Consider the following 13,527-nt stretch of genomic DNA (forward strand, 5'->3'; position numbering starts at 1 on the left):
TGTTAATGTCTCCAATTTCCCCCAAAGTTCGTGAACTATATTTACATAATGCGAGGCATGTGGAATTATGATATCCACCCTGTTCATATCCGTCTCTCATCCACATATATCATTTTGTACTGGGTGCCGCTGCTTGTTTTTCACCTTTAGTAACTATCCACTGAGTCTTGTATCGTGAATTGATATCGATCACAACGTCTGTATCTCCCCTTGTGCGCTGATGTTGTTCGTGGTATGCGATGAAGAACAATGTCACTCTACCCAATAACCGCTGCTATATTATGTAAACAAATCACCAGAAGGTTGTGAAAGTTAAGGCTTGAAAGTTTGGTGAAACTGCAGGTATTGGAATTCCGGATAAACATTTAATATTGGTAATGTTTGATTCAAAAATCTTAATTTATTTTCCAATTTTGGCCAGAAATCTTTTACAAACTAAGTTGAACTACTTGGATTGCAAAGCACCTCCATGGGCAGTCCCATTACGTTGCAAATGACTTAAATCTCATTCTTTAGAACCTCACTCCAAACTGAACACTTCCTCTTGTTGAAAAAACTTTAGGTGACTATTCGGGCAGAACAGTTATCATGTTCTTTGCATTGAGATAAATGGATTAAATCAGCCAACAAAGTATTTTAACGCTAAATTTTGTATAGTCCAACACCCTAAACGAAGTGATAAATACGAAGATTAAATACTTTACATAAGTGTTTACTTAAAAATATTATATAACTATATAATTGAGAGCTAAGGGTTATATTGATTCTAAAAATATTTAACACATTAAGAATACAATTTGCAAACTCCATATTGATGTAGCAATATACCTCAATTTTCAACTATTTACAAATGACAGCTCTTCGGCGACATCATTCTACTTCGTCTCAGCTTCAGAGATTTAGGGGTAAAATAACTTTCTTTTTTTGGCGAACGTTTTCTTGACAGTCATTGAATAATCCAAAATTATTAGTATATGTTCAATTTTACAATCAGCATGTGAACACGCACTTTTTGGTAAAACAGCGTACAACCTATAGAAGAGGTATAGAAATCAATTGACGACAAACAGTTTGTAAGATCCAAAAAAAGTGAATTATTTTATTAAGAATGAGGCGATAAAAAACAGAGTTTGTGAATCGATTGGAAGATAAAGTTCGAGGTGAGAGGGCGTGGTCAATAAAATAAATGAACACATAAAAACAGTGATGGACAAGAAAGGTTCAGATATACTTCATGAAAAATCTTATGCGCCAAACACACTTAAAAAGTTTTTAAAATTAATGAATTTATTCTAAAAAGTCCTTATAAATCCGTTCGCCTGAATATAAGCGATGTTAATCGCAAATTATTTGCATGCCCTCGCTTGGCAATGCATTTAAATGCATTGTGGACAGTCGCTCACCAAATTTACTTTTTCAGTTATAATATTAAACTCAGTGTTTTTAGAGTGAAATTTTAATTGTTACTCCATGCAGATTAGTTTTTGGTAAAAAACAGTTTTTGGTAAACTGTAAGTTTTTTACCAAGTCTTCAAGATGCACCAATTTAATTTTAACTCATCTTTAAGTTATGATCCTGCAAGAACATTCAATCATATTCAGTAACAACTTAAAATAACTTCATTAAAATGCAAGATGTGCATAGATATACCAGAATTTCGCTGCAATATTCTCCCCCTCCCAACAAACATTAGTGCAGGTATTCAGATTGAGCAAGTCCACATTGAAGTCATAAAGCAAAGTAAGGCGGCATTGGTTCATTATTGGAATTTAAAGCATCATATTTTTCTTGAGTTATTTTTATGATTTTTAAAGACTTTCTTAGGTTCACAAAACATCCATTTAACAACCTGGATTAGTAAATCGTGCAGTGCAGGACGTAAATCATTTGGTGACAATTCAAAGTGGTTGTCATAACACGGAGAAGAACCGAGAAAAGGAAAGGTACCCTCTTTTAAAAGCTATAATTATGGATATAGGAAGAACAAAGGCGAGCCCTGAAGCAATGCATTGGAGGCTGAGGCTTCAGTGTGGAGTAATAGAAGGAGAGGAGCTCTAATAACTAGACACGGGAACGTCAGAGCAGACATTCAGGCGTCTGAAAACCCCCACTGCACGGTTTAGAAACGAATTAATACGTTTTAAAAACAAGACCAACTACCATGGTGTAAGATAGGAATAAATAATAAATGCCCTATTTAGATCCACTAGACTAGAGGAACTAGACTATTTGATTAGGTAGAGAGGTTTCCCTTAATTCACAAAACCAGATACTGCTCTTTAATCAAGATAAATATGGTTTATATTGCCGGAGTCAAGTTAAAGTGGATAACCTTGGCTTAAAGAAAATTACGGAGTTTAACTATGATGACACGATGAAATACAAAGCAGCCACTTGTTCTAACTATGCGCCGTTCTCTCTTTGGCTTATTCTACTCTCTGGGTTAACCTGGCAGATTGCATTGAACTCTAAACTAAGTAACCAAAGCGCACTGATTCTTCGTGTCCGTCACATTCCCGGTGAATCATCATGTCAATTTCCTTAACTTTGATACTGTTTATATAATTTTCTGTAAAAAGGAATTTTACTCAAATAAATATTCGTTTAAACTTCTGTTATTCATAATGCAAGCTACATTGCCATTCGCATCAGATAATCTAACGTGTTTCGTGCATTGATAAAAGTTTATTAATATGCTGCATTTTAAGGCAGATTTAACCTGTTAAGTGTAAACCGGAATTATTGTTTGGTTGCTGCTGCTTTCCAAACACATGCGCTTTGCATTAACAAATATGATGAAATAATAATTACTTTAAAAGGGTCCGGTGGTCCTGTTCTTCAATGGATACACAATGATATCAAGATAATTTTACGTGAAATGCACGCACTCCACTGTGAACCATCAGAACGGAGCTAGAAAGGTAGCAGTTCTATGTCAGTAAAAGTCTGCGATTGGAAAAGTTGTGAAAATTCCTTCAAGATAGCTGAAAATTGAAATCAAAATTTAATAAATTGAATCTATTTTTCGACTCATTAAGTAAATGAGAAAAAAATAGTTCTCATAAATGTTAAACTGGCCAATTATTGTCAACCTTCTACTGGTGTCGTTTTTTGTGTACTGAATTTTTAATAATGGTTTTTGGATTGCAGGCTAGAATATCACCTAGTATAACCCTACTAAAATAAATAGAGGCTCTTTTACCAATTGTATTGTAGGTTTTTTAAGCGGGTGGGGGAGGATGGGTAGACACTCACGTTATTCGCCAATAATGCTATGGCTCCGATACTTCAGATTTCGCCAGTGTTACTCAGCACTAATTATCATTTTCTGATGGCATAGAAATGACTATAATCGTGACCTGATTGGCTTTAACTATTTATCAGCAATAGGCAAAGTGCAGCTGTGTTTCGCAGCGATTAAGACATTTGAAAGGCTCTTTATATTCAATTGCATTATCGTTCCCCATCGTGTAAGGTAGCATTGGTTCGTAACTCGTTCAGAAATACCTGTTCAAAGTCTATAGCTAGAGTTTCGCTGCACCACCACACGGTACCTATATTCAGGAAAACTCAAACAACAGATAAACTGTTTACCATATTGCACCGTGCTGCTGTGACACATCGAATTTTAAAATCTTAATTTGTATTTTTAATAACACCAAACACGAGCCGTAAACCAAAGACCACAAGCTTAGCAGATCATATTATTATTTAATGTTTAATTTTCTACTTCAAATAATGGAGCGTTCACAATGGGTTTGTTAACCTTAACGTATTATTAACATTAATGTATTGTTCACGTCCTAATCAGCACTTTTGATCTGTAGTTTACAAATAACAGCCCATAAGCAAACATATAATCAAAACTGAGTTTGAATTCGTGCAAAATAATCCAAATACGACACAAACGTCCTCTTCTAAATGCGCGCGTACTGGAGCTATTTGCAAATAAAAACATTTTTTTTTTGCTTTTGGGTTTGGAAAGTCTAGTGTTGTTTCTATTACATTTGTGGTACTGGATAGTGGCCAACTATCACATAACCACTGGATGTGCTTAATCTTGCAGGTTTTGGAAAGCATTTGTGGAGAGTGACAACTGGAAGGGTACTAATCCTGCGGTTTCGGGTCCGTGCGTCCGTCATTTTAGAAGCACTTTGTTCCCGCCATCTATCTTCTGATGGGGCGAAATTGCTCTGTTGCCTTGGCTGTTGCCAAGACGAATGACAGAAGCAGAGCGATTCGGTCGAAGTAACGGGGGAATCTTTAGGAAACAGAATCGTTTCTGTTCCCAATGCATCTCGGTTTCCCAGCCGACAAAATAATTTATCATTACTACCATTGGAGGTTACCTTCAACTTTACAAGGCTTTTGACTAGATTTCCTTCACGAATATTTTTATCCTCAGTGCAACCTGTTAAAAACTAGTTCGGGCAACTGAGTTTCTGATGATTTAAAGGAAGTATACGCCGAAAGGGGCAAATCAGCTTATTGCTAATCGAACGCGCCCTTATTGAACACATTCCTCTTTCTCAATCTTCAGTCGTTATGAGTGGAACATGATTTTGGAATGAAGTTTTTTTTCAGAGAAAGTTATGTCCAAAGTACTTTTTTCATATTCGCTTTTAGGTGAAGTTCATTTTACTGTTATTTTAAGGTCAGTTCAAATAAAGATTCAAAAACGGATTAAATTATGCCAAATATTAGGAAAATTGACCAATAGTGTTTGGGTTTGTTGACTTATTGAATATGCACTTAGTAAAGTCGGCATCTAGTTTTGTTTCGTTGAAGATTGGTTTTCCTCAATTGAAGTAATAAATGCAATTGTTCTTCAATCTGGATTTTTTTTCTTCCCAAGAGAGGAGTTAACACAAAAATTGCAAATAGCAACATCAAAACGTCTCTTCAAAAACAGGCAAAACCAAACATATTAGACGCCATATGGATAGCAACATCCAGGGGGAAATAAAGCTTTGATCAATATATAAAGCACTATATAGAAGAAAAAGCGACGAGAGCCAAAAACGCAATTAAGGATCAAAATAAGTGATCCTTTCAATTTTTTTGTACTGCCGCCCAACTCTGAATACAGGAAAGGCAAATTATACACCAATTCAGGGATGGGGGTGGGGGTGGAATCTGGATGCTAGATTCTCGTCTAGATTAAATTATTTTTTCACTCCATATATGACGTAGAGGAGGGGGTTATTGAAGCTTCCTTCTACAAAGAATCAAGCCAAATTCGCACGAAACTAAAAGTTACTGTGTGAAATGTGGGAAGATTGATGAGCCAAACTGCACCGCAGGCGTTCTAATTTGTGTAGTATAACGTTTGGACCTCTATTAATTGTCGATGGCATGTCGGTCTATTTCAATGTAATGTTTCTGAAAATAATATATGTAAACAGTCAACCTTTGCTTCTCACCACAGAACCATGCAGATAATTTCCTCGTGATTTTAGTCCACCTGCTCAGCATTCTTGTTTGTGGCCGCCTTGTTTTTCAACACTGCCGGTCTCCCGCACATCAATTCTTTGTTCTATTTTAGCCAGAGAAGTAAGGTACCGATCTGGAGTCAGCAGTTAACAAAAAATAGCAACTGGAATTTGTACCTTAATTTGCACATTCAGTTTTGGATATTGAACGATCCTATTTCGCCTTGGAATTATGTGGACTTCTACAATTCACAAACTATTCGATATAGAGTATTGCAAATAGAAATGGACTAATTAGAAGGTGACAATCAATGGTAATTTTTTGATGACATTGTAGGCAGTTTTAGAAAGAAATAGTAAAGAACAAATGTTTCAAGATCACTATAATGAAGAGCACATTGAGAAACAAAACAAACGATTCCTCTCAAGAAAATACCCAATATTGGTTTGCTGACTAACCCATCATACACTATGCCATTAATTTGGCTTATTTCAATTTTGAGTAGAAATTAATAAGTTAGCTTGCCTATCTGGGTAATCATTTATTTAGAATATGCTGATAATCAATAGACCTCTCTTCCTCTTCTTCCTTTCACTCTCCTCACCCTCTCTCTCCCCACCCTCTCTCTCTCCCTCACCCCTTCCCTCTGTCCCCTCTCCCTCTCTCTTCCCATCACCCTCTCTCTTCCCCCATCACCCTCTCTCATCCCCATCACCTTCTCTCTCCCCCCACCCTCACCCTCTCTCTCAGACAATCATTTACAACTAACTTTGCCTATGAGCTAAAACCACACTTTAGTCTTGATTCTGAGCTGTTCAATATAATACATTTTAATTACTGAATGTTAACTAAACTAAACATAGTTATTATTTAAATCTAGAAATGCTTTCTTCTCATATCAGTGCAAGCAGTTTTTGGAGATAATTAACCATTTCCTTAATTAATTGTTATAATGAAAGAGTTTCCAAGAAGATGTTCACACAGAAGATTTAACGATACCTTGCATATGATTGATAAGTTATCAACTACTGTTAGAAGTTCACTTTTATGTTCCATTTTCTATGTTGAACACAATTAGCAGCAAACATAGCTCAGATCCAAGAGTGTTAACAGTAATGATATTGTTGAAGATGCTTGTTCGTTAAATGCACACACATTTAAAATTGATTCAGTATTCATATAGAAATGGCTACATTTTAGATTGTATTTAAACCAATTTATGGGGATTCCCAGTCAGATGGGATTGTAATAATTGGATAAAAATGTACATAACATAACTGAGATAATACATAATTTGCTACATGGAGAATGACATACATATTGTGTTACAAGAGAGAAAAGTGATTTAGCAATCAGATGACAAAAGCAGAAATCTGAAACTTAAGAACGTCATCACTCAAACCCCTCAGACTAGCCTTAAGGTCACTTAAGACAATTTCATTATTCTGCTAAAATATTAGACAATTTGTAAGGGATTTTGTGTAGAATTATGTCCTGTTTGCTTCAAGTGGCTTTGTGATCAGATTTGTATTGACAATGACATAATTACAAACCTATTGTGGAATTTGCATTTAATAACTAGGAAAATGGGCAGCATAAGCTGATGCATATTTGAATTCATACTAGTCTTTATTTAAAAAATGAGATGTTATGAATGAAAATCAAAAAATTTGGTATCATCAGTTGACTCAATGACATTTAGACTCTTGTTATATAATTATATTTGTGCACTTTTTTTCTGTCAGGTTATGTTCTGATTGAAATATAATAATTTGAAACTACTGAACTGGGATCAATCCTGACTGGTTGCCCCATGGCCCAGTATGGAAACATCAATGCCCATGAATGGAAAAAGTGAACAAAAACTGTTACATAGCCCAGTTTATCACAGAGACAGCCCTCACTACCACCATTCAACACAACTACCAGGAGCACTGCCACAAGAAAGCAGCATCCATCATCAAGGACCTCCACCATCCAGGCTATGCTCTCTTCTCACTGCTGCCATCAGGAAGGAGGATCAGGAGCCTTACATTGCATACCACCAGGTTCAGGTACAGTTATTACTCTTTAAACATCAGCCTCCTGAACCAGCGCAGATAACTTCACTCAACTCAAGTCTGAACAGATTCCATAATCTATAGACTTCACTTTCAAGGACTCTTCAGTATTATTTATTTACTTGTTCTACTGTGAATACTTACTTACTGCCTGTTATACCTGCTGGTATTTAGAGAAGCAACAAAGGTCCTCTTTTTCTGTCTGCCCTTGACCATTGCACACAAATGTAGATGGATCTGATATTGTTGTTTCTGTAACAGTTTTGTTTGATCTGTCACGGTTGCTAGCCTTGAGCTGAACGCCTGAACCTGGAGGTCTGGTGGATCTAAGCCTGGCTGATATGCTTTGACCTATTTGGCATGGGTGGCCCTATCAAGAGCCAACGTATGAAGCACTGACTCCAGCGATCATAGCTCTCTGGATCATTGAGGCACGCAAGCCTCCAAACCACAATAAGGTTGTTGTCCTCTTGGAGGTCTACTGTGAATGCCTGCAAGAAATTAAATCTCATGGTTGTATATGGTGACATATTTGTACTTAGATAATAAATTTACTTTGAATTCAGACACAATACATGAGCTGGAGTCATCCAGTGCAATGTCAAATCGGATTTCAAACAATCAGGAGTTTTTGAATGTCCTCATCAGTACTTCAACTGAAATGCTGCATGAATGTAATTCCATCGTCTTTTCTGCAGTTGATTCCTCCACTATTACACATACCATTTCAAAAAGAATTGAGAAGTAAAATATCTTACGTCAGAGTTTGTTTTAAACAGTTTTGGTAACAGGGAATTTGAACTCAAATGATGCCAGCCACAGAGATACTTCATTACATACTTAAGCCCACCATCCCTACTGAGACATAGACCACTGACAACAGCTTGCCAAAGTCCTCTATCCCAGGCCAGTCTCTTAAGTTGTCTTCTGGTGTCTTCGAGGCAAAGATCCTTTCTCTCTGAGATATAAGGTCTTTGAACCTTCTGTTGTCATTCCTGTAGCTCTGGGTTTTTATGGGATGAGGTTGTTAGCCTCATGCCCAACTCTCCATCTTTTGCAGACAGGCTTGGGACCGTCCATTTCAGAGTTCAGCATTGATTAAACATGGTTTTTAAGCTGAGTTGAGGATCTGGCAAAAGGTGTGTAGGTCATGGATAAAGCAGTTTTGATAGATTCATTATGATCTCAATTGTGATTGATAATCTTCAAATAGAATTACAATAATTTTGGTAATTTAACACTCATGTAAAGAATTCTCTCCCATTTATGGTGTAATATGTTTGCACATCTTATACAACTGAGCCGATATCAAATGAATGAAAAATTATACGATCTGTTTCTGATCAGAAAACAGACCTTGGAATTTTAAGTTAAGAATGAATATAAAGACAAATGAGCAGTAATATTAGCATATTTTTGAAAAATGTCAATTCTAATAATGGCCAGTAGTACAGAGAGCAAATATATCTCCTATAATTGTTTTTGTGGTTCCAAATAGTTCCATTGATCCCGGACAGCTCCAGACTGCAGATCTCACCATCGCCCACTCTGCTTCCAATAACAACACAAAGTACACTGCAGATGCTGTGGTCAAATCAACACGTACAAACAAGCTGGAGGAACTCAGCAGGTCAGGCAGCATCCATTGAAATGAGCAGTCAACGGATGCTGCCCAACCTGCTGAGTTCTTCCAGCTTGTTTGTACGTGCTGCTTCCAATGACCCTGGATGCCTTCAGACCGCGAATTACATGGCCTCCAACTACAGCTCCAGCCCCGATCTTGGCTGCTTCCACCTCCAGGCCGAGACCATTCTCACCGTCATTGGGCATCTGACCTCCCCTTCCTTCACCTCTACTCCTCAACCCCAGGTCTCCCAGTGTCCTCTGTCATGTCTTGGGTCCTGGGAGCCTCCATATTCCTCCCATCCTACCTGCACTTCTCGTCTGACACTACCAACTCTCTTCCCCCAATCCCAAATCTTAATCCCTGCTGTCTTCACCATTCCCTCCAGAATGTTCTGTCCTCAGCAAGGTCCCCCTTCTCCTGAACCTCAGTGACTTTCATGCCTGCCATGATGCTGAGCTGTTTTTCTGTTGCCACCTTCTCTGAGCCCACTTTTTTGGCAAGGATTTTCCACCATGCATCAATAACCCTTTCTCCCATATCCAGACCTCCTCCTCTTCTTAGACAGTCCACCCTAGTTTTTTGTCTGCTCTCGATCTTTTCATCTCTAATTGCTGATGGGACATCAACCGTTGGAATTTCAGCACTTCTCTCTCCTCCTCGAAATTTATCCCCTCTGAAAACACTTCTTCCCTCTCTCCCCACACCAATCCCAATCTCACCATCAAACCCGCAAACAAAGGGGATGCTGTTGTACTTTGGTGGACCAACTTCTACCTAGCTGAGACCAGGTGGCAATTCTCAGACACTTCCTCTTACTTACCTCTCAAAAAAGGACCCCACTCAGGATCTCAGGACATTGTCTCTGACACCATCAACAACCTCATCAACTCTGGAGATCTCCCATCCACTGCCACTATCCTCATAGTTCCTTTGCCCCTCACTGCTTATTTTTACCTCCGACCCAGGATTCACAAACCTGACTGTCCGGGTAGGCCTATTGTCACTGCCTGCTCCTGCCCCACTGAATTTAGAACCATAGAAAATCACAGCACAGAAACAGGCCTTTTGGCCCTTTTTAGACAATAGGAGCAGGAGTAGGCCATTCGGCCCTTCTAGCCAGCACCGCAATTCACTGTGATCATGGCTGATCATACACAATCAGTACCCCGTTCCTGCCCTCTCCCCATATCCCTTGACCCCGCTATCTATAAGAGCTCTATCTAACTCTCTCTTGAATGCATCCAGAGACTTGGCCTCCACTGCCTTCTGGGGCAGAGCATTCCACATATCCACCACTCTCTGGGTAAAAAAGTTTTTCCGCATCTCAGTTCTAAATGGTCTACCCCTTATTCTTAAACTGTGGCCTCTAGTTCTGGACTCACCCATCAGCAGGAACATGCTTCCTGCCTCCAGCGTGTCCAATGTCTTAATAATCTTATATGTTTCAATCAGATCCCCTCTCATCCTTCTAAATTCCAGTGTATACAAGCCCAGTTGCTCCAATCTTTCAGCATATGACAGTCCCGCCATTCCGGTAATTAACCTTGTGAACCTACGCTGCTCTCCCTCAATAGCAAGAATGTCCTTCCTCAAATTTGGAGACCAAAACTGCACACAATACTCCAGGTGGGGTCTCACCAGGGCCCTGTACAGCTACAGAAGGACCTCTTTACTCCTATACTCAATTCCTCTTGTAATAAAGGCCAGCATGCCATTAGCTTTCTTCACTGCCTGCTGTACCTGCATGCTTGCTTTCATTGACTGATGTACAAGAACACCTAGATCTCTTTGTACTTCCCCTTGTCCTAACTTGACTCCATTTAGATAGTAATCTGCCTTCCTGTTCTTACCACCAAAGTGGATAACCTCACATTTACCCACATTAAACTGCATCTGCCATACATTTGCCCACTCACCCAACCTGTCCAAGTCACCCTGCATTCTCATAACATCCTCCTGACATTTCACACTGCCACCCAGCTTTGTGTCATCAGCAAATTTGCTAATGTTACTTTTAATCCCTTCATCTAAATCATTAATGTATATTGTAAACAGCTGCGGGCCCAGCACCGAACCTTGCGGTACCCCACTGGTCACAGCCTGCCATTCCGAAAGGGACCCGTTAATTGCTACTCTTTGTTTCCTGTCAGCCAGCCAATTTTCAATCCATGTCAGTACTCTGCCCCCAATACCATGTGCCCTAATTTTGCCCACTATTCTCCTATGTGGGACTTTATCAAAAGCTTTCTGGAAGTCCAGGTACACTACATCCACTGGCTCTCCCTTGTCCATTTTCATAGTTACATCCTCAAAAATCTCCAGAAGATTAGTCAAGCATGATCTTCCCTTCATAAATCCATGCTGACTTGGACTGATCCTTCTACTGCTATCCAAATGTGTCGTAATTTCCTCTTTTATAATTGACTCCAGCATCTTTCCCACCACTGACGTCAGGCTAACCGGTCTATAATTCCCTGTTTTCTCTCTCCCTCCTTTCTTGAAAAGCGGGACAACATTAGCCACCCTCCAGTCAGCAGGAACTGTTCCTGAATCTATAGAACATTGGAAAATGATTACCAATGTGTCCACGATTTCCAGAGCCACCTCTTTAAGTAACTTGGGATGCAGACCATCAGGTCCCGGGGACTTATCCGCCTTCAGACTCAACAGTCTATCCAACACCGTTTCTTGCCTAATATAAATTTCCTTCAGTTCATCCTTTACCCTAGTTCCTTTGACCACTATTACATCTGGGAGATTGTTTGTGTCTTCCCTAGTGAAGACAGATCCAAAGTACTTGTTCTTGGCTGTGCCGAACCATTTTTCTGCCTAGTCCCACTGACCTGCACCTGGGCCATATCCCTCCAAACCCGAACTTGTGTCTGCATACCTCAATTCCATTCTATCCCCCTTCGTTCAGTCCCTTCCCACCTACATCTGCAACACTCCTCATGCCCTCGATCTCCTCAATAACTTTCAATTCCCTGGCCCTGATTGCCTCATTTTCACCATGGATGTCTGGTCCCTATACACTTCTATCCCCATCAAGAAGGCCCTAAAGCTCTCTGTTTCTCTCTTGACAGCAGACCTGACCATTTGCCCTCCTCTGTCTGGTAGAACTGGTCCTCACACTCAGCAATTTCTCTTTTGGCCCCTCTCACTTTTTCCAAAATCAAAGTGTAGCCACGGACACCTGCGTGAGCCCCAGCTATTCCTGCCTTTTCGTTAGCTATGTGGAACAGTCCATGTTCCAAGCTTGCCCTAGTAATGCTTCCAAACTCTTTCTGCACTATTTTGATGACTGCATTGGTTCTGCTTCTTGCACCTATGCTGAGTTTGTCAGTTTCATCAACTTTGATTCCATCTTCCACCCTGCCTTTAAATTCACCTGGTCCATTTCTGACACCTCTCTCTCCCTTTCTTGATCTCTCTGTCTCCGTCTCTGGAGATAAACTGTCTACCGTCATCTTTTATAAACCTACCGATTCTTGCGGTTATCTGGACTATACCTTTTCTCACCTTTTAGCCACTGTTGATGCTGCCCCCACCCACATCTTCTCCATTTCTTTGTGTAACCCCCTGGGTCGCCTCAGGCTCGCTCAGCTCGTTCTCGTCTAGGGGGAGCAGCCTTCGGCCCCGCCAAACTGGGTAATCAGCTGGTGTGGATGCTGTGTGATGTCCCCGCCTCGCCCAAAAACAGACAGTACCCCATATGCGATTAAATGAGTACAATTTATAAAGATTACTATAACTAAATGATTAATAACGATACAGTATATATGAAGGAAAAGAAAATAAAGAAAAGGCGCCAAACTTATCAAAGTCCAAACCACTTCGTGCACAACCGTTGGAGGTCAATTACTGAAGTCTTCCGGCCACCATTTGATCCCCTCCGAACTCCTCGACTCGCAGCTCAGGACCACCCGAAGTGGTCAACCAAGCACATCTATCTTCGTCTCCTCTCCTCAGGGTACCTCCTGGCCTCAGACCCCCTGCTTGGGGTCCGTTCCTCACCCAGTTTACAGCATTGCGTCCTCTCTCTCTCACCCCCTTGCGCCGATCTCCCCAAAAGCCCGCCAACAATAGTTTACAGACTCAGAAGAAAGAACAACATTAATCCCAATTGGTTTACAAAGGAATACAATTCTCGTTATCAGTAAATTTTAACCCAAACAAGCTTCCAGCACTCTCTCGCAACAAAGAAGCATTCCTACTTTTAACAAAACAAAGAAGCCATTTTGATTAACATACACAGTAACAAAGAAAAAGAAGAAACCCCCTTCACATTAGACATCCATCGTCACCCTTCCCACTGCCTTAACAGGGATAGAGTTCCTCTTGTCCTCTCCTATCACCCCATGAGCCTGCAAATCTAACACAGCATTCTCTGCAACTTCTAACATCTT

General features: G+C 39.9%; 1 long non-coding RNA gene across 1 annotated transcript in view; it reads left to right on the plus strand.

Annotated features, from left to right (window-relative positions):
* Positions 1-13,527, plus strand: part of LOC140741602 (uncharacterized) — a 55,242-nt gene that overhangs the window by 13,133 nt on the left and 28,582 nt on the right. The window contains exon 3 of the long non-coding RNA XR_012102091.1: positions 7,180-7,488. This is a non-coding gene — a long non-coding RNA (uncharacterized lncRNA). The remainder of the gene's footprint in view (positions 1-7,179; positions 7,489-13,527) is intronic.

The sequence above is a fragment of the Hemitrygon akajei genome, chromosome 18 (genome assembly GCF_048418815.1).
Source record: "Hemitrygon akajei chromosome 18, sHemAka1.3, whole genome shotgun sequence".
Classification (NCBI taxonomy): domain Eukaryota; kingdom Metazoa; phylum Chordata; class Chondrichthyes; order Myliobatiformes; family Dasyatidae; genus Hemitrygon; species Hemitrygon akajei.